At 37.7% G+C, this 25,841-nt stretch overlaps 1 long non-coding RNA gene across 1 annotated transcript in view; it reads right to left on the bottom strand.

Annotated features, from left to right (window-relative positions):
* LOC129480223 (uncharacterized) overlaps positions 1-18,324 on the bottom strand; it is a 77,200-nt gene extending 58,876 nt beyond the window's left edge. The window contains exon 1 of the long non-coding RNA XR_008656943.1: positions 18,260-18,324. This is a non-coding gene — a long non-coding RNA (uncharacterized lncRNA). The remainder of the gene's footprint in view (positions 1-18,259) is intronic.
* Between the last annotated feature and the right edge of the window lie 7,517 nt (positions 18,325-25,841).

Raw genomic sequence — 25,841 nt, 5'->3', positions numbered from 1 at the left:
CACAATGATAATAAATGCCATCTAGCAAAACCTTAATTCCCAAACATTTTTCCTCAAATATCTGCCTATTTTTCCCTCTGTCCCAAAAATTTCTGAACAGATCAATCTATTTCGAAAGAAACTTCAATAAAATAATTTCATCACTAAGGCTAATGTTTAGAAGCCATAAAATTCATTGTTAAAGAGAAGTTTATTATCTCTCATTCTTGTATTAGCAGTACTTTTATTGCCAGAAATATTTTCCACAAAGATGTCCCAACTCGAGTCTTTTGAGCTACTCAATTGTTCAACTATTTGGGGTTTGGAAGGAAAAAAATAGACAGCATTTTTTTCAGCCACTTTTTCCTCCTAATAGCTAAGCATGTACATTTTAAGAGAAACCTAATCCAGCTACTTCTGGTTTGTTTCCATTTAAATCATTAAAATTTATTTTTTTAAGTCATTTGTTGTCCAAGAGACTTTAAAAATTAGCTTCTTTGCTTAAAAATCCAAATTGGCCATAAGAGCATGAGTTCTGATGCCAAAAGTTTCAGGTTTGGAACAAAAGTGTGAGCCCCAAGTTGGAAATCAGTTTTACATGCCGGTTATGACATAAAGGGACCATGTGGACTACTTCCCCGACTCACTGAGCCTTCTGTGGAAGCAAACATTATAACCGAGGTTACCAGAAGGTCTTCAAAATAAATCCTGCATTCAGTAGTCAGTCAGAGCTTCTGAAAATTCGAATTTATGGCTTTGTCTTAATGTTTGTGCTAATCTTGTGTGATTTCTCCTCTACACTGTTGAAGGTGGGAAATGCTTTCAAATAAATTTTAATTCATAAAATAATACAATGCGTTAACTCCTTTTTTAATGTTTATAGTTTTTCATCTTCTTTTAAAACTAAGAAAATCCATTCAATTAGAGGCAAATTGAGTAACACCATTAGTTGAGCTCATTTTACTTCCTGCTATCCATTAGAAAAAACTCTATCCTCCACAAAAGTACCATTGCTATTGATGGTAGATTTCTGTGCACTTCTGATGCTGCATCATAAGTTAGGAAAAGTACTTCCATGTATAAAATGAAGTACCAAACTGTCATATAACACAGAGGGAGAAAAAAAAAACTTCTGGAAAGTTTTCTGCATTGCTTATTGGTTAAAATAAAAATTAGAGCTTAATTTTCTGTACAGGTTTCTGGGTCTTCCTAACAAAAGGCATGAACTTTAATAATTTATTTATCACTGACTTTATTGTGTTAGAAATATATATAACTCACATTTTCCTAGCTTCTCCAAAACAATCAATCAGAAAATATATTTCTACATATTCTGAAGATTTGAGAAATGAAAGCAACAGTTCTCAAAGATAACAAAAATATTTTCTTGCTTGTATCTTAACATGCAGACAATTGAAAGAGACAGTTAAAATAGTAACAGACAGAGAAGGAAGTCCACAGGTACAGACTGAAGATACAGCTTGACTTAGGGGCATATCATTAGGGGAATATCACCAGTTTACAGGATACTGGGTTTTGGTGAAATAAGTAGGAGGCATTCAAGAATACATCTAGTTTTTCACATTATTTAACAAACAATAATTGATATGTCAGTTATTCACACAACAGTTTGCAGTTATTTACAATGATGTCTTAATTACAGTCAGTGGTAGAACCAAATATAAAAGATGTATAAACTTGTCAAACTGAAAATTCTACAATAGCTTAACTTTAAAAGTTTTATAATTTACTATTCTTAAATTTTTAAACAGTCAAAAGTTACACTTATTTACTGCTGCAATATATGCTTTTAAATTGATGCAGTGCTGCTACCCTTCATTTCCTTATCTATGATTCTACAATATAAATAACACAAAATAAACTTATAAATGACAAATACAGGAAGATGATTACTGATTAATAGTAGTAAAAAGTATAACTTTTCTGGGTTCCTCAAGTGCTTATCAAGCTCTTTGCATAGCTCAATGCTGACATTTGTAGAAAAATAATACTTTGTTCAGTAAAGAAACTATAAGCTTTTTCATCTTTTACATGAGTCACTTCTAAAGGTAGACAGACTACATAAATAAGTTTACTTTGTGAATCTGCAACAAGATGAATGGTTTGGCAATTCCAAACAAGGGTCATTGTATATTGTTAAAAAAAAAAGCCACATTAAAAAATGGTTTAAACTACTTTAGACATTACTCATGCAATGAATAATAAATGTTTAATGTTTACATTTTAATATCATGGCCCATATTTTGAAAGGCATGCCTTTTAATCTGAAAAGTTCTAGAATATTTTAAACATTGGAAATTCAGAGGAGGTGAATATAATTTTACATTCATACCACCTCCTTGAAAACTGAGTAAAGGAAAACAAAATCACTGGTAAAGAACCAGACAGATCATAGGAAGTGTCATGTCTCAGCTTTTCTACTTACTACAGAGCAGGAGCAGTATTACCAATGTTTAAAGCTATGAATATGATAATTACCCCAATTTGATCACTATACTATGTATATATGCATTGAAACATCATATTGTATTCCATAATTATGAATAATTATCATTTTATTTATAATTGTTAATTACAAGTAAAAATGAAATTATAAATAAGTAAATCATACTCCTTAATGGCATAAATAAAAAGTGTCTCACTTAAATTAATAAAATTTTCCTGACAATAACTTCTATGATTTTTTAAGGGTTTTCAGTTTCTTTTAGGTTTCACCTTTTTGCCTCTTGAAAGAACTGAGAAAATAATGACTATTTTCCCTTTCGCATTTTTTTTCTTATCAACACTTTTATTTTCTCACAGTTGAAATGCCTAGACTTTTTTTTATTGTGTTTGTATGGTATTCAACAAATCCCACGCAACATTTGGCATAGCTAACCCTAACCTATCTACAATAAGGCAGTAATCCCTTTCCTCAGAGGTGCTGCATCATTCTGACAATCATGGCACTGGGGTAATTTCCTTTGCCAACATGACAAAACAGGGAACACTCTGCACTGCCTCATAAGCACCAGTCCAGAGACCATGAGCTCAGCCCTCTCAAAGCAGAATATCATCGTGAGAAAATAAAGAGGTCCATGTAGTCATTCTTGGGTTTTGAAGGTTCCCTATGAATTTTAGTGTTTAAATCTTCTTCTCATTTTTTTCTTCTCATTTAGAATAAAAATTAATGCAAAAAAAATCCTTTTATATTATGCTCTTCATTTCAAAACAGGCTACATGGACTCTAGAGCACCTGCTTGACTTATTCTCCAAATCAGGATAAAAGTGACATCTACTAACAGGTCCAGACAAACTTTCTATTTCCAAGAAATGAAGGAGACCAAATATATAAGAGAATTCACTTTTTTGCTGGATGTAACTACAACAACAAGAAAGGCTGGTTCCAGCAACACTAAACTTGGCTCAGTCATGCAATGGTCTCAGTGTTGGACAGAATTGAATTTATAATGTATGACAGAAGCAAAGTTGTAATGTACAATCATATAATTTACTTGAACAGTTGCTTTCCATATGGGAAGTAACAGATTGCCCAGTTGCATTTTGGCTAAGACTAAACCTACCATTATTCAGGGTAAAACAATTTTGTTGAAATCTGGAAATCCTGCAGAAAGCACCTCTAAGTCTCTCTGATGACTCTTGATATTATTCCTTTTTTTTCTGGGAATAGTATACAGCTTTATCCTGCTTTCTGAGTGTTCTCGACCCATGTCTAGCATACAGTATTTTCTGGAGAATATAATTATGCCCTAGAGATTTTACAAATGAGATAACCATTCAGGCCACTCGACCAGATTTTTATGATGAAACCAAAACATAAAATTCAGAGATGAAGAAGGAATCGAAAAAGCAATAAATCTTTCTCTGCATATTCCTTTCTAAGCATTTAAAATTACAAGGAAAACATACTATGAAGCAAATGGGTCTTTTTCTCTCTAATTTTATAGTACCAAAAAGTATATCTCTGTTGAATACCAAAGTAGAACTCCTACATATTTAATAATATTCCCTCACGGTTAGGTTGTACTCCAGGAGAAGTATTTTATGGGGTGTGGAACATTCTTACTCATGACCTTAACATTTTAGAACAGTTTGATGGATAAGCAATGCATTTTCTACATTGATACATAAATAATCTACATCCCAAAATGTATCTTTAAAGTTTGAAAACTTACATTGTCCAGTAAAAATATGTCATTATCACCCTTTGAAAAAGTCTTGAAATTGCAACTATCTGTGGCCAAACATCATTTTCAGAAATCTGTCCCCCTGTGCATAGATTTATGAGTCCCATGGTTAGACAAAGGGAAATTATCCAAGGCAAAGTTGTTCAAATAGGCAATTATCCAACAGACTGGAGCCAAGACAATACTCTGGAGGTAATTATACAGGTTCAATCGCAGCTGCGTGGGAAGTATGGACACCAATCACCACTCTGAAGAGTTTGCGTGTCTCCAGGAAGACCAAACTAGGACGATAATGTTTGTCTCCTAGGCTTTTGGTTTATACTTAAAAGTAAAAAAGTGAGAAGAAGGCTTAAAGCATTTACGTATCTGTAATATTTCTACCTCCAAATAATTACATTATATAATAATATCATAAACTTTTTTGCAGCCCTGTAATATTCAAACAGCAAACCAAATAATGGAAACAAGACTGGAAACACAGCACAACAATATTAGACATTTCCATACAGTGCCTGCAGAGAATAATAATAGTAGACTTACATGTGCAAACTAGCTGCATGTATGCAATCTCACTTGTTCCTCTAGACAACCCAAGAGGGAAGTTATTATGATCTTCCTTTTACAGATGAGGAAATTAAAGCTCAGAAAGTTAGGTACATACTCAAAGATACCCAGCTAGTAAGTGAAGAGTAAGGACTCAAACCAGGTGTTTGTCAAGAACCAATGCTCTCTCCACACATGCCTTTTAGGACAAGTTCTTTACAGGTAAATGGTGGGTAGTGAACTTACAAACACAGAAACAGATCTTTCTCCCATCTCCCTCAAAATTCCTACCATTTCCACTCTCACCACTGCCATCCTAAAAAAATAAGTCCTTACTGAGAAGTAGGCATTAAATTCTGCTGAGTCTTACTTTATGATGAAAGCATCCCTGGGAGTTTTTAACATTTTAAGTTAATACTCCTTGATATGAATTATCTAGTTTTATCAGATCTCCTTTATATTCCTCAGAATGAGAAAGTCAGAATTGACTGTGTCTGCAAGATTAACAGAGCAAAGGGAGAGGGTAGTGAAAAACACAGAAAGGTGAGGGATCTTAAAGTTGAAAATGTTTATTATGGTTGGCCTATTTTTGAATTATCCAGTGAGAAGTACCTAACTATATTTCACTTTTCCCAATGTCTTTGAATCCAAGCATGATTTAGAAGACATTTCTTATAGAATGAAATTAGCTATGCTGCCATACATTTTGAGTCCATCACTTAATCAGAGCAAATGTATTTATGTTCACCTGTTTATTAAACCCCACTATGTGTCAGATGTTCAGCTAAGTCTGAGATTAAAAGTACAAACAAGACAGTATCCCTGCATGCAAGAAACTTGTAGTGAAGCAAGGTAAACAAATGACATCTGACACTATATCCTCTGTCAAAACTCAATTTGTTGAATGGCAAAAAAAAAGAATTAATCCAACAATATCAATCATCCCTCCTTAAAAGTCTCTTCCATTTGCTTGTATGACACCAAAACAGGGTGCTTTCCCGTTACCTGTCTGTTGGCTTTTACCGAAATGCTTTTGTGGTTCCTTGTTTTTCTACCTAGCCCTACAAATGTCAGTGTTGCTCAGTAATCCATTTAGTTGCTCTCTTCTCCTCTCATGCTGCAGCCTCTGCCTGAGCTCTCTCAGACCACTTCAGCTGACAACTCCCAATCAAAGTTTTCAGCATATCTCCCTCTCCTGAGACCAGTCCTATATTCTCAACTACATACAAGACATCACCACATGGACATTTTAGATACCTCATTCCCAAAATGGCTCCACTTCCTGATCACTTTCCCAGTGAATGGAAACATCAGCCAATCAGGAGCTCAGACCCATACACTCGGAAAGGTTTATGTCCCAAATTTTCACTTACTCTATACATTTAATCGATTAGAAATCATTTCATTCATTCACTTATTCATTTGGTCCGGTGTTCAGTGTCTATTTAGTACCATGTAGTGTGCTAGACATTAAGGTATCATGCTGACCTAGTCACTGCCCTTAGAGTTTTTAATCTAATGAATAATACACATGAACAGGAAGGTGAAATATAGATAATGAGTAAGAGTTACAGAAGTAAGAGTGGGAAGAAAAGAACATGTGCAAAACTGTGAAAGCAGGAGAAGAGAATATCGAAGATGCACTGAAAGAACTTTAGGATGTCTAGTGCTTAGAATAAAAAAGGTTAAGTGGTAAGTGATGCATGTAAAGAAGTAGACAGGGCCTTATAAGCCATGCTTAGGAGTGTACATTATAAGACTCACTAGAAGTCAGGGATTTTAAACAGGCAAATAATATAATAACATACGTATTTGAGTAGATTAAAAGAGGGAAAGATTAAGACATGGACATGAAATAGAAGACTTTCACATTAATCCAGATGACAAGTAGATGTCAATTCAAACCAGGAAAATAGTAATAGGAATAGAGAGAAGTTTGCAGATCAGAGAAATATTTAGAAAGTGGAACAAATAGAATGTAGTTATCTTTAGATATGGAACACAAGGGAGAGAGAGAAGTCAAAGATGATTTCCAAGTTTCTCCCTGAAATAATTGGATGATGTTATTTTAATGAGATTAGAAACAATGGAGGACAAGAAAACTAGAGGGAAGAGATGATATGTAATTTCAAAATACCAATAAGATAGCCAAGTGAAAACATCTAATGGGCAGTTGAATGTATTGATCTTGAGTTCGAATGTGATTGTTGTGAAGGAATCATTCACTTGGGAATCATGAGCATATGGCTGATACTTCAAATCACAGAAATAGATGACCTATTACAAGAACTGAAGAATGAAAAGAGAAGCCTATAAGAAAGGCTCCAAAGGGAGAGAAGCCTGCAAAGATGAGTAAGAAAGAAGACCCAAAAAGGTAAAAGGAAACCTCATATGTCATGGATGTCAAAGGAAAAAAATGTGTGTCAAGATCAATAGTGTCAAATACTAGAAACAGATCAAATAACATAATGACTAAGTCATGTCTCTTGGCTTTAGCAAGATCACTAGTGACTTCAAAGAGAGGAGTTTCAGCCAAGCCAAGGAACTAACGCAGAGTCGTGGAGGTAGATGTCATATCTCAGTGAGTTTAAAAAGGAAGAGGAGGCAGTAAGTGTAAACAACTCTTTCAGAATGGTTGATTACAAGGGAGTGGAGAGAAATCAAGAGTACTCAGAAAGGGATGAGAGATTTAAATATGGCTTGGTTATAAAATATGAGACATTTTGCCCTATTTAAATTCTAATCAAATGTGTCAGAAGGAGAGTGGGAATAATTCATTGAGCCAGATTGCTGAGAAGATGGTAAGAGATGAGATCCAGAGTTCAGGTAGAGAGATTATACTTAAACAAAAATTATTATTATAATAGGTTGGAATGAATAAAAGATGGACATAGTGTAGATTTTCTTTGTAAAGTAAAGTACATGTGATTCTGTTAAGAGAAGAGTGGTTGGCAAAGGAGGATGTACAAGGCAGGAGTCCAAGAGAATAGAAACACTGAGCTTCTATGTAGAACTAAAGAAATAAGCTAAAAAGATGACCAGGCCATGTAAAATGTAAGGAAGTTTAGGAAATTGCTTAAAGACTAGTTGAAATGATGAACCACAGAAATTAAACTGGGTAATATAAAAAATAAAGACAGAACTGGGCACGGCGGCTCATGCATATAATCCCACTTTGGGAGGCAGAGGCGGGTGGATCATCTGAGGTCAGTAGTTTGAGACTAGCCTGGACAACATGGCGAAACCCTGTCTCTACTAAAAATACAAAAATTAGTTGGGCATAGTAGTGCACACCTGTAGTCCCGGCTACTCCAGAGGTTGAGGCAAGAGAATTACTTGAACTTGGGAGGCAAAGGTTGCAGTGAGCCAAGATTGCACCACTGCACTCCAGCCTAGGTGACAGGGCAAGACTCCATCTCAAATAAATAAATAAATAAATAAATAAATAAATAAATAAATAAAATAAAGACAGGAAGTGACCAATAGGCAGAATGCAGACGGGTTTAAAAAAAAAAAAAAGAAAGAAAACTGGAGGTCCATCTGAGGGGAAAAAAACAAACAAACAAACAAACAAACAAACAAACCTGTGTGGTTGAAGTAACAGAATGAGAGACTCTGAAGGATAGAAAGTTGTAGATTGGTTTATTATTTCTTAGGAAGAACTGTTAGGTTATGACAAAGTCCAGGTTGTGGTCATGGAAAGTGGTGAATAAGTAGAAAGGAAGTAAAGTTGTCTGGAAACAACAAAGAAGATGAGAGACGTTAAAGAGCTATAAACATGAACACTGTAGACACCTAAGATGATGTCACAACTGAAAGAAGAAAGGACATAATGAGTAAGGATTGTTGAGTCTTAAGAGCCTCAAATGCCATGCTCAAGCAAGAATTATATTCAATGTCTCTCTTTGTTCTAGATGAACACAGACTGCATTAGATACCAACCCTGACTATTTAAGTTTGTAATTCAAGTGAAATAAATCAATTCTTCCTCTCAAAATCTATTTAAAACTTCTTGAATTTGGCTTAAGAAACATCTAGATACTGGAGGAAACAGATTATTATGGCTATTTCTCCAGTGGATTTAGGTATTTGTGGGGTTTTTCCTAAATATATGTGAAAATATTATTTTCAGTTGTCATTTTTTTAAATTTCTAAATAGCATTCTTATTTTCACAGAATAATATTTTTTCACCAAGCACAATGAAGCACATTGTAAAAAGGGGTTTGACTAAGGTTGTTTAATTCTTGTCTCATATTGACATTGATCCAAGAATCCATTGAACCCATTCATCATATTCTGAGTTAGGAGTGATTTTAGCTGCAAGTAATAGAAGATCTAACTAACAATCAATAGGACAAAAGGGGTTTATTTTTCTCACATAAGAAGAGATAAAGAGGCTAGTGTTGGAGCAAATATTTTAAGATCCAGGATCCTTCTATCTACTTACTCCACCATTCTTGGACTAGTTTGTTGCCTCATGATTACAAAATGGCTTCTACATCTTTGCTCTAGTTCTTCATGCAGGGCAGGAAGAAGAAAGCAAAGAGCAATAACAGCTACATCTATCCTTTCAATTAAGAATGCTTTTTCTGAAGCCCTTATAGCTGACTTGCCTTAGGTCTCAGAGCCCCTGAGTGGATCACAGGGCTACAATTAGCTATGTGAAGTCTGGGAAGCAGAATGCAGGAATGTCATGATTAGCTTACACCAGTGATTCTCAACCAGTAGAAACATCACTCTCCCCTTCCCCAGGGAATGTCATAATATTCATGAGAATATTTTGATTATCATAATGATGGTGTGGATACCAGTAGTGCTACTGGCATTTAGTGCGTAGAAGCCAGCGATGCCAAAAGCACTGAAATGTTAAGGACAATATTTTACAATGAAGACTTGCACTGCCCAAAATGTCACAGTGACTCCATTGAGGCACACTGGCTTAGACCATTTATGGCCCATCACTGGAGGGGGCACACTGCTATTCCAAACAAAATGTGTGCTCTGTTAGCAAAAATGTGGATATTCAGTAGAACTGACAGTGTCTGCGGCATCTCATCTGAGCCTTCAGGTGTTTGTAATAATTTTCATTTTTATTTTTCATTTCCTTTGTCAGTTGATTAGGCTATTGAGTGAAAGAATGAAAAACCAAAAAAATCCAACAGAGCTATGATTGACTCTTCTAAAAAAAAAAAAGAAGGGAAGAGAAAAATCTAAGAGGGAAAAGAAGCCAAGACCCTGTATGGCTGGAGAAACTATTTGGGAAGAAGTTGGAGGAAAATGTGATATGGATTATACCAGGAAAACAATTGTAAGAAATTTAAAAGGGGATTTTCAGTAAGTTTTATATGTAGTATGTAATGTAAATTATTCCTCTCTCCCTTTGAAATCTTCAGTAAGATTTCCCTTTTTCATTAACACAGGTAGAGATTGAATATGTTTTGGGGAAGCCTTGTAACGCTGAGTCCTGCTTTAAAATAGTCTTCCCAGAAAAATTTCATTACATTAAAATTATATTTACATGTATTCAAGGATTTTTCTTTTTTTAATATATCTCATTTTCCCTCTATTATTTATATCATGCAAACATATATGAGTAAAGCTTAAAGGAAATAAAGTCTCCTAAAATACTATCTCCAATAATGAAACATACAAGCATTTCATTGATTTTTTTTCCTATGCAAATACAGTTTATCCTTGAACAACATAAGTTTGAACTGCATGGGTCCTCATGTGAATTTTATTTTGCCTCTGCTACCCTGAGGCAGCAAAAACAACCTCTCCTCTTCTTCCTCTTCCTCAGCCTACTCAACATGAAGATGATGAAGATGATGAAGGTGATGACTTTTATGATGATCCACTTCTACTTAATGAAGTAAATATATTTTTCTCTTTCTGATGATTTTCTTAACGATATTTTCTTTTCTCTAGCTTACTTTATTGTACGAATACAATATATAATACATATAATATACACAATATGTGCTGATTGTTTATGCTATTGGTAAGGCTTCCAATCAATGGTAGGCTATTAGTAGTTAAGTTTTGGGAGGGTCAGTTACATGTGGATTTTTGACTGTGCAAAGGGATCAGTGCCTCTAACCTCTGCATTGTTCAAGGGTCAACTGTATACATACTTTAAAATACCAAAAAATTGGAGTATTATAAACATGCAATTTATAATATGTGAAAAAGTGTATCTTCAAAGACAGTATTGTTCCATTAATAGAACAAGAAAAACTGTAATCCACGTTTTAAAAATTTAAAATTTCTCTACTGCATTGCAGAAAGGAGTACCTTAATGGTATTAAATAATAGCTTCTTAAAGAAAAGCTATTGATTTATAATGAATGTGCATTCCTAAAATAATAATCAACTGTAGAAATTGGCCTCTTAAATAACCATCATCAGTCCTGAGAAAATACTCAGAGATACAGCAAAACAAACCAAACTCTATCTTTTGATATGGTTGTTTTAGTGTTGTTTTATTTTGCTTTTTCAGCAGTTGATATGTAGGTTGCTCCTAAAACAAAATACTGTTTACCAACAGTTTCACCCACACATTTGCACTATTTTGTTTTTAAATGAAAGAAACAAACATTGGGAAATCATGAATTAAATAATACATACAAATGGAATTATGAAGAAATATGGTTAAAGTAACTGAGAACCAAGTAAAAAATGAAGGTTAAGCCAAACACGGTAACTCACACCTGTAGCTTCAGCTACTCAGGAGGCTGAGGCAAGAGAATCGCTTGAACCCAGGAGTTCGAGAGTTCAGCCTGGGAAACACAGGATGACCACATCTCTTAAAAAAATAAATTTAAAAAATCTCATATTTTCTGAAATTTTAGTGGGGGAAGTGAGCTAATACCATTACCCAGTCAAATAATATTAATTCTAGGCCAATCATGAACTTCTTGCACATTCTTAATCTTGAAATAATAAAATCATAAGAATAATCCAAAATTATAAAATAATCTGTGACACTGAGCAACCTCTTGCAAATTCTGTAGTTTGAGCTACACAGACAGGGTCAATTAGCCATCATTCACAGTACTTAATGTACTGTTCTAGATACAACAATTAAATAAAGATGGTCTCTGGCCTCAAGGAATACAGACTCTAGAGGAGAAGACCAACATGTAAACAATTAAGTAAAGAAACTTTTATAGTTGAAATAATAGAAGTATAAAAATAGTCAAGTATATTCAGAAACCAAAAAAGAGCTTCTTAAAGGAAATAAGTCTTTTTTTAAATTATACTTCAATTTCTGGGGTACACGTGCAGAATGTGCAGGTTTGATACATAGGTATACATGTGCCATGGTGGTTTGCTGCACCCATCAACCCGTCATCTACATCAGGTATTTCTCTTAATGCTATCCCTCCCCCAGCCCCCCACCACCCGACAGGCCCCAGTGTGTGATGCCCCCCACCATGTCCATGTGTTCTCCTTGTCCACCTCCAACTTATGAGTGAGAACACGCAGTGTTTGATTTCCTGTCCTTGTGATAGTTTGCTGAGAATGATGGTTTCCAGCTTCATCCATGTCCCTGCAAAGGACATGAACTCATCCTTTTTATGGCTGCATAGTATTCCATGGTGTATATGTGCCACATTTTCTGAATCCAGTCTATCATTGGTGAGCATTTGGATTGGTTCCAAGTCTTTGCTATTGTGAACAGTGCCACAGTAAACATACTTGTGCATGTGTCTTTAGAGTAGAATGATTTATAATCCTTTGGGTATATATATCCAGTAATGGGACTGCTGGATCAAATGGTATTTCTAGTTTTAGAACCTTGAGGAATCACCACACTGCCTTCCACAATGGTTGAACTAATTTACGCTCCCACCAACAGTGTAAAAGCATTCCTATTTCTGCACATCCTCTCCTGCATCTGTTGTTTCCTGACTTTTTAATGATCACCATTCTAACTGGCATGAGATGGTATCTTATTGTGGTTTTGATTTGCATTTCTCTAATGACCTGTGATGATGAGTGTTTTTTCATGTTTGTTGGCTGCATAAATGTCTTTTGAGAAGTGTCTGTTCATATCCTTCGTGCACTTTTGGATGGGGTTGTTTGTTTTCTTCCTGTAAATTTGTTTGAGTTCTTTATAGATTCTGGATATTAGACCTTTGTCAGATGGACAGATTGAAAAACTTTTCTGCCATTCCATAGGTTGTCTGTTCACTCTGATGATAGTTTCTTTTGCTGCACAGAAGTGCTTTAGTATAATTAGATCCCATTTATCAATTTTGGCTCTTGTTGCCATTGCTTTTGGTGTTTTAGTCATGAAGTCTTTGCCCATGCCTATGTCCTGAACGGTACTGCCTAGGTTTTCTTCTAGGGCTTTTATGGTTTTAGGTCTTACGTTTAAGTCTTTAATCCATCCTTAGTTAATTTTTACATAAGGGGTAAGGAAGGGATCCAGTTTCAGCTTTCTGCATATGGCTAGCAAGTTTTCCCAACATCATTTATTAAATAGGAAATTCTTTCCCCACTGCTTCTTTTGTCAGGTTTGTCAAAGATCAGATGGTTGTCGATGTGTGGTATTATTTTTGAGGCTTCTGTTCTGTTCCATTGGTCTATATCTCTGTTTTGGTACTAGTACCATGCTCTTTTGATTACCGTAGCCTTGTAGTATAGTTTGAACTCAGGTAGTGTGATGCCTCCAGTTTTTTTCTTTTTGCTTAGGATTGACTTGGCTATGAGGGCTCTTTTTTGCTTCCATATGAAATTTAAAGGAGTTTTTTCCAATTCTGTGAAGAAAGTCAATGGTAGCTTGATGGGGATAGCATTTAATCTATAAATTACTTTGGGCAGTATGGCCATTTTCACGATATTGATTCTTCCTGTCCATGAGCTTGAAATGTTTTTCCATTTGTTTGTATCCTCTCTTATTTCCTTGAGCAGTGGTTTGTATTTCTCCTTGAAGAGGTCCTTCACATTCTTTGTAAGTTGGATTCCTAGGTATTGTATTCTCTGTGTAGCAACTGTGAATGGGAGTTCACTCATGATTTGGCTCTCTAGTTGTCTGTTATTGGTATATAGGAATGCTCGCGATTTTTGCACATTGATTTTGTATCCTGAGATTTTGCTGAAGTTGCTTATCAGCTGAAGGAGGTTTTGGGCTGAGATGATGGGGTTTTCTAAATATACAATCATGTCATCTGCAAACAGAGACAATTTGACTTCCTCTTTTCCTAATTGAATATCCCTTATTTCTTCTTCTTTCCTGATTGCCCTGGCCAGAACTTCCACTACTATGTTGAATACGAGTGGTGAGAAAGGACACCCTTGTCTTTTGCTGGTTTTCAAAGGGAATACTTCCAGTTTTTGCCCATTTGGTATGATATTGGCTGTGGGTTTGTCATAAATAGCTCTTATTATTTTGAGATACGTTCCACCAATACCTAGTTTATTGAGAGTGTTTAGCATCAAGGGCTATTGAATTTTGTCGAAAGCCTTTTCTGCATCTATTGAGATAATCATGTGGTTTTTGTCATTGGTTCTGTTTATGTGATGGATTACATTTATTGATTTGTGTTTTGAACCAGCCTTGCATCCCAGGGATGAAGCCCACTTGATCGTGGTGGATAAGCTTTTTGATGTGCTGCTGGATTCGGTTTGCCAATATTTTATTGAGGATTTTTGCATTGATGTTCATCAGGGATAATCGCCTGAAATTTTCTTTTTTTGTTGTGTTTTGCCCGATTTTGGTATCAGGATGATGCTGGCCTCATAAAATGAGTTAGAGAGGATCCCCTCTTCTTCTATTGATTGGAATAGTTTCAGAAGGCATGGTACCAGCTCCTCTTTGTACCTCAGGTAGAATTCAGCTGTGAATCCGTCTGGTCCTGGACTTTTTTTGGTTGGTAAGCTATTAATTACTGTCTCAATTTCAGAACTTGTTATTGGTCTATTCAGGGATTCAACTTCTTCCTGATTTAGTCTTGAGTGTGTATATGTCCGGGAATTTATCCATTTCTTCTAGATTTTCTAGTTTATTTGCTTAGAGGTGTTTATAGTATTCTCTGACGGTAGTTTCTATTTCTCTGGGATCAGTGGTGATATCCCCTTTATCATTTTTTATTGCATGCATTTGATTCTTCTCTCTTTTCTTCTTTATTAGTCTGGCTAGCAGTCTATTTTGTTGATCTTTTCAAAAAAACAGCTTCTGAATTCATTGATTTTTTTGACAAGTTTTTTGTGTCTCTGTCTCCTTCAGTTTTGCTCTGATCTTAGTTATTTCTTGTCTTCTGCTAACTTTTGAATTTGTTTGCTCTTGCTTCTATAGTTCTTTTAATTGTGATGTTAGGATGTCGATTTTAGATCTTTCTTGCTTTCTCTTGTGGACATTCAGTGTTATAAATTTCCCTTTACATGCTGCTTTAAATGTGTCCCAGAGATTCTGGTACACTGCGTCTTTGTTCTCATTGGTTTCAAAGAACATCTTTCTTTCTGCCTTTATTTCGTTATTTACCCAGTAGTCATTCAGGAGCAGGTTGTTCAGTTTCCATGTAGTTGTGCAGTTTGGAGAGAGTTTCTCAATCCTGAGTTCTAATTTGATTGCACAGTGGTCTGAGAGACTGTTTGTTGCGATTTCTGTTCTTTTGCATTTGCTGAGGAGTGTTTTACTTCCAATTATGTGGTCAATTTTAGATTAAGTGTGATGTGTTGCTAAGAAGAATGTATATTCTGTAGATTTGGGGTGGAGAGTTCAGTAGATGTCTATTAGGTCTGCTTGGTCCAGAGCTGAGTTAAAGTCCTGGATATCCTTGTTAATTTTCTGTCGCATTGATCTGTCTAGTATTGACAGTGGGGTGCTAAAGTCTGCCACTATTATTGTGTGGGAGTCTAGGTCTCTTTGTAGGTCTCTAAGAACTTGCTTTATGAATCTGGGTGCTCCTGTATTGAGTGCATATATATTTAGGATAGTTAGCTCTTCTTGTTGCATTGATCCCTTCACCATTATGTAATGCTCTTCTTTGTCTCTTATGATTTTGTTTGTTTAAAGTCTGTTTTATCAGAGACTAGGATTGTGACCCTTGCTTTTTTTTGCTTTCCGTTTGCTTAATATTCTTCCATTCCTTTATTTTAAGACTATGTATGTCTTTGCATGTGAAATGGGTCTTCTGAATATAGCACACCGATGGGTCTTGACTCTTTATCCAATTTGCCAGTCTGTGTCTTTTAATTGGGCATTTAGCCCATCTACATTTAAGGTTAATATTGTTATGTGTGAATTTGATCCTGTCATTATGATGCTAGCTGGTTATTTTGCCCATTAGTTGATTCAGTTTCTTCATAGCATCAATGGTCTTTACTATTTGGTAGGTTTTTGCAGTGGCTGGTACCAGTCGTTCCTTTCCATGTTTAGTGCTTTCTTCAGGAGCTCTTGTAAGGCAGGCCTGAGATGACAAAATCTCTCAGCATTTGCTTGTCTGTAAAAATCCTTTACAGGCAAGCAAAATCCTTTCTCCTTCGCTTATGAAGCTTAATTTGGCAGGATATGAAATCCTGGGTTGAAAATTCTTTTCTTTAAGAATGTTGAATATTGGCCCCCACTCTCTTCTAGCTTGTAAGGTTTCTGCCAAGAGATCCACTATTAGTCTGATGGGCTTCCTTTTGTGAGTAACCCGACCTATCTCTCTGGTTGCCCTTAACATTTTTTCCTTCATTTCAACTTTGGTGAATCTGACGATTGTGTGTCTTGGTGTTGCTCTTCTCGAGGTGTATCTTTGTGGTGTTCTCTGTATTTTCTGAATTTGAATGTTGGCCTGCCTTGCTAGGTTGGGGAAGTTCTCCTGGATAATATTCTGAAGAGTACTTTCCAACGTGGTTCCATTCTCCCTGTCACTTTCAGGTACACCAATCAAATGTTGATTTGGTCTTTTCACATAGTCCCATATTTCTTGGAGGCTTTGCTCATTTCTTTTCACTTTTTTCTTTAATCTTGTCTTCTTGCTTTATTTCATTGATCTTCAATCTCTGATATCCTTTCTTCCACTTGATCAGTTCAGCTATTGATACTTGTATATGCTTCATGAAGTTCTCATGCTGTTTTTCAGCTCCATCAGGTCATTTATGTTCTTCTCTAAATTGGTTATTCTAGTTAGCAATTTGTCTAACCTTTTTTCAAGGTTCTTAGCTTCCTTGCATTGGGTTAGAATATGCTCCTTTAGCTCGGAAGAGTTTGTTATTACCCACCTTCTGAAACCTATTCTGTCAATTCATCAAACTCATTCTCCATCCAGTTTTGTTCCCTTGCTGGTGAGGAGTTGTGATCCTTTGGAGGAGAAGACATTCTGGTTTTTGGAATTTTCAGCTTTTTTGTGCTAGTTTTTCCCCATGTTCATGGATTTATCTACCTTTGGTCTTTGATGTTGGTGACCTTCGGATGGGGTCTCTGACTGGATGTCCTTTTTGTTAATGTTGATAGTATTCCTTTCTGTTTGTTAGTTTTCCTTCTAACAGTCAGGCCACTCTGCTGTAGGTCTGCTGGAGTTTGCTGGAGGTCCACTCCAGACCCTGTTTGCCAGGGTATCACCAGTGGAGGCTGCAGAACAGCAAAGATTGCTGCCTGATCCTTCCTCTGGAAGCTTCATCCCAGAGGGGCACCTGCCAGATGCCAGCCAGAGCTCTCCTGTAGGAGGTGTCTGTCAACCCCTACTGGGAGGTGTCTCCCAGTCAGGATATATGGGGGTCAGTGACCCACTTGAGGGGGCAATCTGTCCCTTATCATACCTCAAATGCTGTGCTGGGAGATCTGCTGCTCTCTTCAGAGCTGTCAGGCAGGAATGTTTAAGTCTGCTGAAGCTGCACCCACAGCCGCAACTTCCCCCAGGTGCTCTGTCCCAGGGAGATGGGGGTTTTATTTATAAGTCCCGGACTGGGGCTGCTGCTTTTTTTTCAGAGATGCCCTGCCCAGAAAGGAGGAATCTAAAGAGGTAGTCTGGCCACAGTGGCCTTGCTGAGCTGCAGTTCGAACTTCCCAGTGACTTTATTTACACTGTGAGGGTAAAAACCACCTACTCAAGCCTCAGCAATGGCAGGTGCCCCTCCCACTACCAAGCTTGAGTGTCCCAGGTCGACCTCAGACTGCTGTGCTAACAGCAAGAATTTCAAGCCAGTGGATCTTAGCTTGCTGGGCTCCATGGAGGGTGGGACCCGCTGAGCCAGACCACTTGACTCCCTGGCTTCAGCCCCCTTTCCACAGGAGTGAATGGTTCTGTCTCTCTCACATTCCAGGTGCTACTGGGGTATGAAAAAAAAAACTCCTGCTGCTAGTTCAGCATCTGCCCAAACAGCTGCCCAGTTTTGTGCTTGAAATCCAGGGCCCTGGTGGCATAGGCACCAGAGGGAATCTCCTGGTCTGCCAGTTGCAAAGACCATGGGAAAAAGCACAGTATCTGAGTCGGAATGCACCATTCCTCCCAGTACAGTCTCTCATGGCTTCCCTTGGCTGGAAGAGGGAAATCCCCCAACCCCTTGCACTTCCCAGGTAAAACGACACCCTTACCCTGCTGTGGCTAGCCCTCCAGGGGCTGCACTCACTGTCCAACCAGTCCCAATGAGATGAACCAGGCACCTCAGTTGGAAATGCAGAAATCACCTGCCTTCTGCATCGATCTCGCTGGGAGCTGCAGACTGGAGCTGTTCCTATTCAGCCATCTTACCAGCAAAAAAAAAAAAAAAAAAGGACATAAGTCCTAAATGGAAAATAGGTGTTCAACATATGTACCAAGGGAAAATGACATTCCAGGCAAAGAGACTGAATAAAAGCAAAGAGGTATGACATAACATGCTACTTTCAAGATCCTCAAGTAGTTCCACGTGACTACACCATAGAATACAAAGAAGGTAAAGCATGAGATGATACAAGAGAGGCAAGATGCAGCTCATGGAGGACCACAATGAGAAGTTTTTACCATATCACATAATTAGAAGCCATTGAAGGGTGACAATAAACATGATCACATCTTAGAATGATTTATCTGGTAGTGGCACTGAGGAGTCACTAAAGCAATTCAAAACAAGATAAAATGGTTTAAAAAGTCCAGGCCAAGTGTTGATGGGCTGAACTATATACCAAGCACAGAGGGGATGGAGAAGAGGGGGACATATCAGTGATCTTCACAAAGGAGAATCACTTGGTCCTGTTACTATGTATGACCTTGGTTCAGACCTGGCTTTCCCACCTACCAACTGCATGACCTTAAATAATAGACGTAACTCTCAACTGGAATGTTTCCCTGACTGTAAAATAAAAATAGTAATAGTTTCTAACTCAGAGTTGTTGTAAGGATTTGATATTACAGACTCTAAAGCAACTCCATCTTAGATGTTAATCTGTCATATTGATTAACCCCAGTATGGGGATTGCTTCTAAGGTTTCTACTTTCATGTATTTACCATAAATTTTGCCCTTAGTTCAAAACAATCACGATATGGTTGTTAAAAGAAAAACTTTAGACTAATTAAACTTAACAGTTTAATTAAGCAAAGCACGATTTGCAAATCAGGCAGCCCCTGAACCAGAATAGGTTCAGAGAAGCTCTGGTGTAGCTGCCTGGTCAAAGACATATGGACAGAAAATGGAAAGTGACATACAGAAAACAGAAGTGAGGTACAGAGACAACTGGATTGGTTACAGTTCAGCATTTGCCTTATTTGAACAGCTGGTCGCCTTTGATGGACCAAAACTCAGTGATTGGCACAAGAATAGGTTATAGCCTGTTAACACATCCAGTTAGGCTACAGTTCACCGAGTAGGAAGAAAATTTGAGGTTAGACTTAAAATACATAAGAAGGCTGTTTTACGTTAAACTTAATTTAGCATCGTAAATCACATACTTGCCATAAAGCCTGCACTTAGGCAAATTCCCTATGCTATAAAAGCCCTGGGTTTGGGAGATAAATGGGGAAGGGATCCACCATCTCCTCTCCTAACTGCCCAAGACATGGCTTCTGTTTATAAGTCCCTATTAATGATTTCCTTCTGAGAACCTGGATTTGTCAGCCTCTTTCTTTGGCCTCAGCTTCTTTGGCCTTTTCCTGGTAGGTTTTCATCGAATAGATCTGTTCACCATGGAACAGATGAGTTAATGAAATATACTAATATGTTAAATGCCTATCACAGTGTCAGACCAATATTTTTATCATTAACATCAAGGAAATGAGGAGAAAACTGGTCCCGGGTTTCTGTTTTTGTTATCTGGAGATAAGTGTTTATGGAGATAAAATAGAAAATGAGTAGAATGGCAGGTTCTGGACATGTTAAGTACCTGGTACATATTAGGTCCACTGTAAAAATCCATTGAGTGAATGAATAAATTAATGCATGCCATGTCTATGGGACAACTGAAAGGAGATCTCCGCTCACATGTATCAGAAATTCAGGAGGTGGCCCTGGACTACAACTATAAATCTTGGAGTCACTAGTGTTCAGATGTTCTTTGAAACTATACGACTGACTTCAATCAAGTAAAGCATGAGGACAGATGAAGAACAAAGGAAGAAAAAGAAACAGCAACATTTTTAAGACCAGACAGAGGGGAGTCAAAAAAGCATTCTGATAGTTATTTCCCATTTGCCATATTTATCGTTTAGCAAAGGAAACTTATTTGTAACTTGTGATATTTATACAAATAGCACAAGACTTTTTCTGAACATTGTCATAACCTTCATATAATAGTATGTGAGATTATAAAGGGGAAAAAAGACAATAAAATCTGTAAGATACAAGGAAGCCTCTCTTTTCCCTTCCCTTTATTGGAATTTTTGTGAAAACACTTCTTTTTTAAGTTCTGAGAGTATATATCCCAGATACTTGGTTAAATATAACAGACACATATGATAGGTAAGGGGGAAAGGAGGGTAGTATTTCTCCTATTAAAAATTGGAAAGGGAGATACTGGCTAATGCAAATGCTGAATATCAAATATAAGTTTCAAGGGCTTCAGGACATTTCCTATTTTCATGGGTAATTTATTAATCTCTAATAGCCATATGCTCTTCAAACACAATATTCCATAAATATGACTTCTTTCAAATATGATTTTTTCAGTCATACCAATGAATAATAAAAGTGAAATGGCTGTATATTGAGTACCCCTTGGTCTGTAAAACAAAGACTTTCAGTCCACACACGGGGTAAATGTCCACCACAGAGAGAGAGAAAGGGAAAAAACGAGCCTCAAAATAATTTAATAATAATAATAATAATTCGCATTATTTTTCCTCTGGCAAAATTTATACAATACTTAATAAGCCTCATTATTATTTCCTTTTCTTCTCAGTTTGCATTAAACTTGCAAGGATAATGTGGAAAAATTATACTAGTTAAAGCCTAGCTCCAGGCCACAAAGTTTTTTTTGTTTTTTTGTTTCTTTTTGTTTTTGAGACGGAGTTTCACTCTTGTTGCCCAGGCTGGAGTGCAATGGTGTAATCTCGGCTCACCCCAACCTCCTGCTCCCAGGTTCAAGCAACTCTCCTCCCTCAGCCTCCCAGGTAGCTGGGATTACAGGCATGCACCACTCCACACCTAGCAAATTTTGTATTTTTAGTAGAGACGGAGTTTCTCCGTGTTGGTCAGGCTGGTCTCAAACTCCCAACTTCAGGTGATCCGCCAGCCTCGGCCTCCCAAATGATGGGATTACAGGCATGAGCCACCACGCTCGCAGGCCACAGAGTTTTTAAGAACAATTCTCTTTACTTAGAAGCTGACAGGAAATCTCCAAAGATGCTGTACACTGTTCTTCTGGAGGAAAAACAGTGAATTGTGTAACCTAGATCCAAATACCTCTTTTTTTTTTTTTTTTTTTAGAGACAGAGTCTCGCTCTGTCACCCAGGCTGGAGGACAGTGGCGCGGTCTTGGCTCACTGCAACCTCTGCCTCCAAGTTCAAGTGATTCTCCTGTCTCAGCCTCCTGAGTAGCTGGGATTACAGGCACACACCACCACGCTGGGCTAATTTTTTGTATTTTAGTAGATACGGGGTTTCACCATGTTACCCAGGCTGGTCTCAAACTCCTGAGCTCAGGCAATCCGCCCACCTCAGCCGCCCAAAGTGCTGGGATTACAGGCGTGACCCACAGCACCTGGCCTCCAAACACCTTTTTTTAAATGCATGTACAGATATCAAATGATATAGAAGAAAAATGTGTTTTTCTAAAGATGAAAGTTACCATTAATCTTAACTTTCCTTCTCACATTATTATAATTCTTAAGGGGTTTTTTAACACATGGTTCCTTACATTTACAATATATTGCATAATTATTTTTTCCACTTCATCCTGTGATATTACAGACATATAAAGCAGCCTCTCCTTTTTTTCCAATTTCTTCTCATAACCTAGCTACCATTATAAAGGTACTATCTTTGTATGGGAGAGCCCACAGACCAAGCTGATTTTTATTTCATTTCATAGATATGGCAGTGTATCTACTCTTTAAGCAATCATGTGTAGTACTGAATTCAGGCAAAATACATGTGCTTTTCCCCTAATATATAAAACTTAAATTGAGCATAGCCAGATGCTATTTATACTAAGAGTCTTCCCAGCCTAAGCTAAATTAATTCTCTTCCAAGTTCTTTTCATTCAGTGCTCTCAGCCTCAGTACCATGGCTCTAAATTCCTAATTGCTATAAAATAATTGTATTTCCCTTAGCTACGCCTGGAATATGGCTCTCAAAGATGACCTCCAGAATGTAATTTGCTATGTAAGGGCCCAGTCTGAGAATAATTTTACATACTACAACTGAACCTAATAGAATTCACAACAGCGTCTCTCCTTTGTCAGGAAAGTAAAAAGGCAAAGATAGGTAGAGCTTAAAATAATATTTCTAAAATAAACCTTTCCTCCTATTTATTTATCCAGCCATCTTCACATATTCCCAGCAAATATCATTGTCTAAGATTTCAAACCCAAAATCATTTCCCTTCAATATCAGGCAAATTGACAAATTTGAATTTTACTGGATTTGTTATAGGAAGGGTATACTTTGAGATGGGGGAAGGGGAAGAATATGTTTCCATTTTTAGTGCCTGCTTCATTCTGTAGAATTAATTTCAAAATATTCTTATAGATTCTTATTTAAATAATCAAATCAAACCTAAAATATAGAAATTAGCTGGAACTCTTCTTAAATAATTACCACTAAAACTAGCCATTTATTCATTCTAGACTCATTTCCTCATCTAGATTAAAGTCAAGGTCAAAAATACAACTCTGTTAGTAAAACTCACCTCAAGATTTAAAAATACTGACTATAGACAGAGACACCAGTCATAGAGAGTAAAGTGCATCTTACATTAAAGATATAGATAAAAATAAACAGAAATGTTTCAAAAACATACTAAGAATAAACTTTTCACTAGTAAAAGGAGCTGCCTTCTCTATATAGGTGGGGAAGGACAGATTCTTAGCAGAGCACGTTCTTACAGCTGTGGACATTTCTCATGGTCATGATATGTTAAACCCAACAAAACCACCCTCCCTCTTCTTTCTACCAAGAACATTTATTTATGACTTGGCTGCAAGATTACAGAACACAGTTTGTCGTGGTTCTGGAAATTTTTTCCAGTAAGACTGTTCATATTAATTAGTTCTCAAAAATATTCCCAATATATAGGATTACAAGCCACTCTGCCTATTGCTTCCTAATCCCAATTCAATTTATGAATGAGGCACTGATTCACGGATGGAGCAGAATATATACAAGGCAACAGAGTCTCTGAGTACTTAATGGTGGCTGCATTACTAAAAAACCTTCCCAAAATGCAAGCATGACTGAACAAGAGGAAGCCTGATGTACCCAGGAGAGGTATAAAGGAGACAGTTGTGGCAGTAAAGAGGCCAGAAGAAACATTTGAGAAAAGAAAGGAGGAAGGTGAAAAGTGCAGTCAAGTTTTAGCCACCGAATATGTGAAGCATTGGGAAATTTTTCAAAACAAAGCATAAAGTATAATTGGGACCAAAAATTGCACATACCATATGACCCCAATTTTGCAATATAATTGTGTACTTTGTGGAAGAAAATACATCAAATACTAATAGGACTTGCGGTTCCCTGCCCCAGATTAAGCTTAACTTTTTCATTCTACTCTTCTATGTTTTTAAAAACACACTGTGCTTTGTGAGACTGAAAAGTACATACTACATTGAAGTGTTTCATGAAAATGTGGCTCCTTTCGTAGCTATAACTGATACAGCAAGATGGCCGAATAGGAACAGCTCCAGTCTACAGCTCCCAGGCTGAGCGACACAGAAGACAGGTGATTTCTGCATTTCTGTTTGAGGTACCGGTTTCATCTCACTAGGGAGTGCCAAACAGTGGGTGCAGGACAGTCGGTGAAGCGCACCGTGCACGAGCCAAAGCAGGCCGAGGCATTGCCTCACTTGGGAAGTGCAAGGGGTCAGGGAGTTCCCTTTCCTAGTCAAAGAAAGGGGAAACAGACAGCACCTGGAAAATCAGGTCAGTCCCACCCTAATACTGCGCTTTTCCAACGGGCCTGGAAAACAGCACACTAAGAGATTGTGTCCCGCACCTGGCTCGGAGGGTCCTATGCCCACGGAGTCTTGCTGATTGCTAGCACAGCACTCTGAGATCAAACTGCAAGGCAGCAGCGGGGCTGGGGGAGGGGTGCCCACCATTGCCCAGGCTTGCTTAGGTAAACAAAGCAGCCAGGAAGCTCGAACTGGGTGGAGCCCACAACAGCTCAAGGAGGCCTGCCTGCCTCTGTAGGCTCCACCTCTGGGGGCAGGGCACAAACAAAAATTCAGCAGGAATCTCTGCAGACTTAAATGTCCCTGTCTGACAGCTTTGAAGAGAGTAGTGGTTCTCCCAGCATGCAGCTGGAGATCTCAGAACGGACAGACTGCCTCCTAAAGTGGGTCCCTCATCCCCGAGCAGCCTAACTGGGAGGCACCCCCCAGTAGGGACAGACTGACACCTCACTCGGCTGGGTACTCCTCTGAGACAAAACTTCCAGAGGAACTATCAGACAGCTGAATTTGTGGTCTCAAGAAAATCCACTGTTCTGCAGCCACCGCTGCTGACACCCAGCCAAACAGGGTCTGGAGTGGACCTCTAGTAAACTCCAACAGACCTGCAGCTGAGGGTCCTGTCTGGTAGAAGGAAAACTAACAAACAGAAAGGACATCCACATCAAAAACCCATCTGTACAACACCATCATCAAAGACCAAAAGTAGATAAAATCACAAAGATGGGGAAAAAACAGGGCAGAAAAACTGGAAACTCTAAAAAGCAGAGCACCTCTCCTCCTCCAAAGGAACACAGTTCCTCACCAGCAACGGAACAAAGCTGGATGGAGGATGCCTTTGACGAGTTGAGAGAAGAAGGCTTCAGACGATCGAACTACTCCAAGCTACAGGAGGAAATTCAAAACAATAGCAAAGAAGTTAAAAACTTTGAAAAAAAATTGGAAGAATGGATAACTAGAATAACCAATGGAGAGAAGGGCTTAAAGGAGATGATGGAGCTGAAAGCCAAGTATTGAGAACTATGCGAAGATTGCAGAAGCCTCGGTAGCAGATGCGATCAACTGGAAGAAAGGGCATCGCTGACGGAAGATGAAATGAATGAAATGAAGTGAGAAGGGAAGTTTAGAGACAAAAGAATAAAAAAAAATTAACAAAGCCTCCAAGAAATTTCGGACTATGTGAAAAGACTAAACCTACGTCTGATTGGTGTACCTGAAAATGACGGGGAGAATGGAACCAAGTTGGAAAACACTCTGCAAGATATTATCCAGGAGAACTTCCCCAATCTAGCAAGACAGGCCAACATTCAGATTCCAGAAATACAGAGAACGCCACAAAGATATTCCTCGAGAAGAGCAACTCGAAGACACATAATTGTCACATTCACCAAAGTTGAAATGAAGGAAAAAATGTTAAGGGCAGCCAGAGAGAAAGGTCGGGTTATCCACAAAGGGAAGCCCATCAGACTAACAGTTGATCTCTCCGCAGAAACTCTACAAGCCAGAAAAGAGTGGGGGCCGATATTCAACATTCTTAAAGAAAAGAATTTTCAGCCCAGAATTACATATCCCACCAAACTAAGCTTCATAAGTGA

The sequence above is a fragment of the Symphalangus syndactylus genome, chromosome 4, assembly GCF_028878055.3.
Source record: "Symphalangus syndactylus isolate Jambi chromosome 4, NHGRI_mSymSyn1-v2.1_pri, whole genome shotgun sequence".
NCBI classification, from domain to species: domain Eukaryota; kingdom Metazoa; phylum Chordata; class Mammalia; order Primates; family Hylobatidae; genus Symphalangus; species Symphalangus syndactylus.
This window is presented reverse-complemented; position numbering and strand designations above follow the sequence as displayed.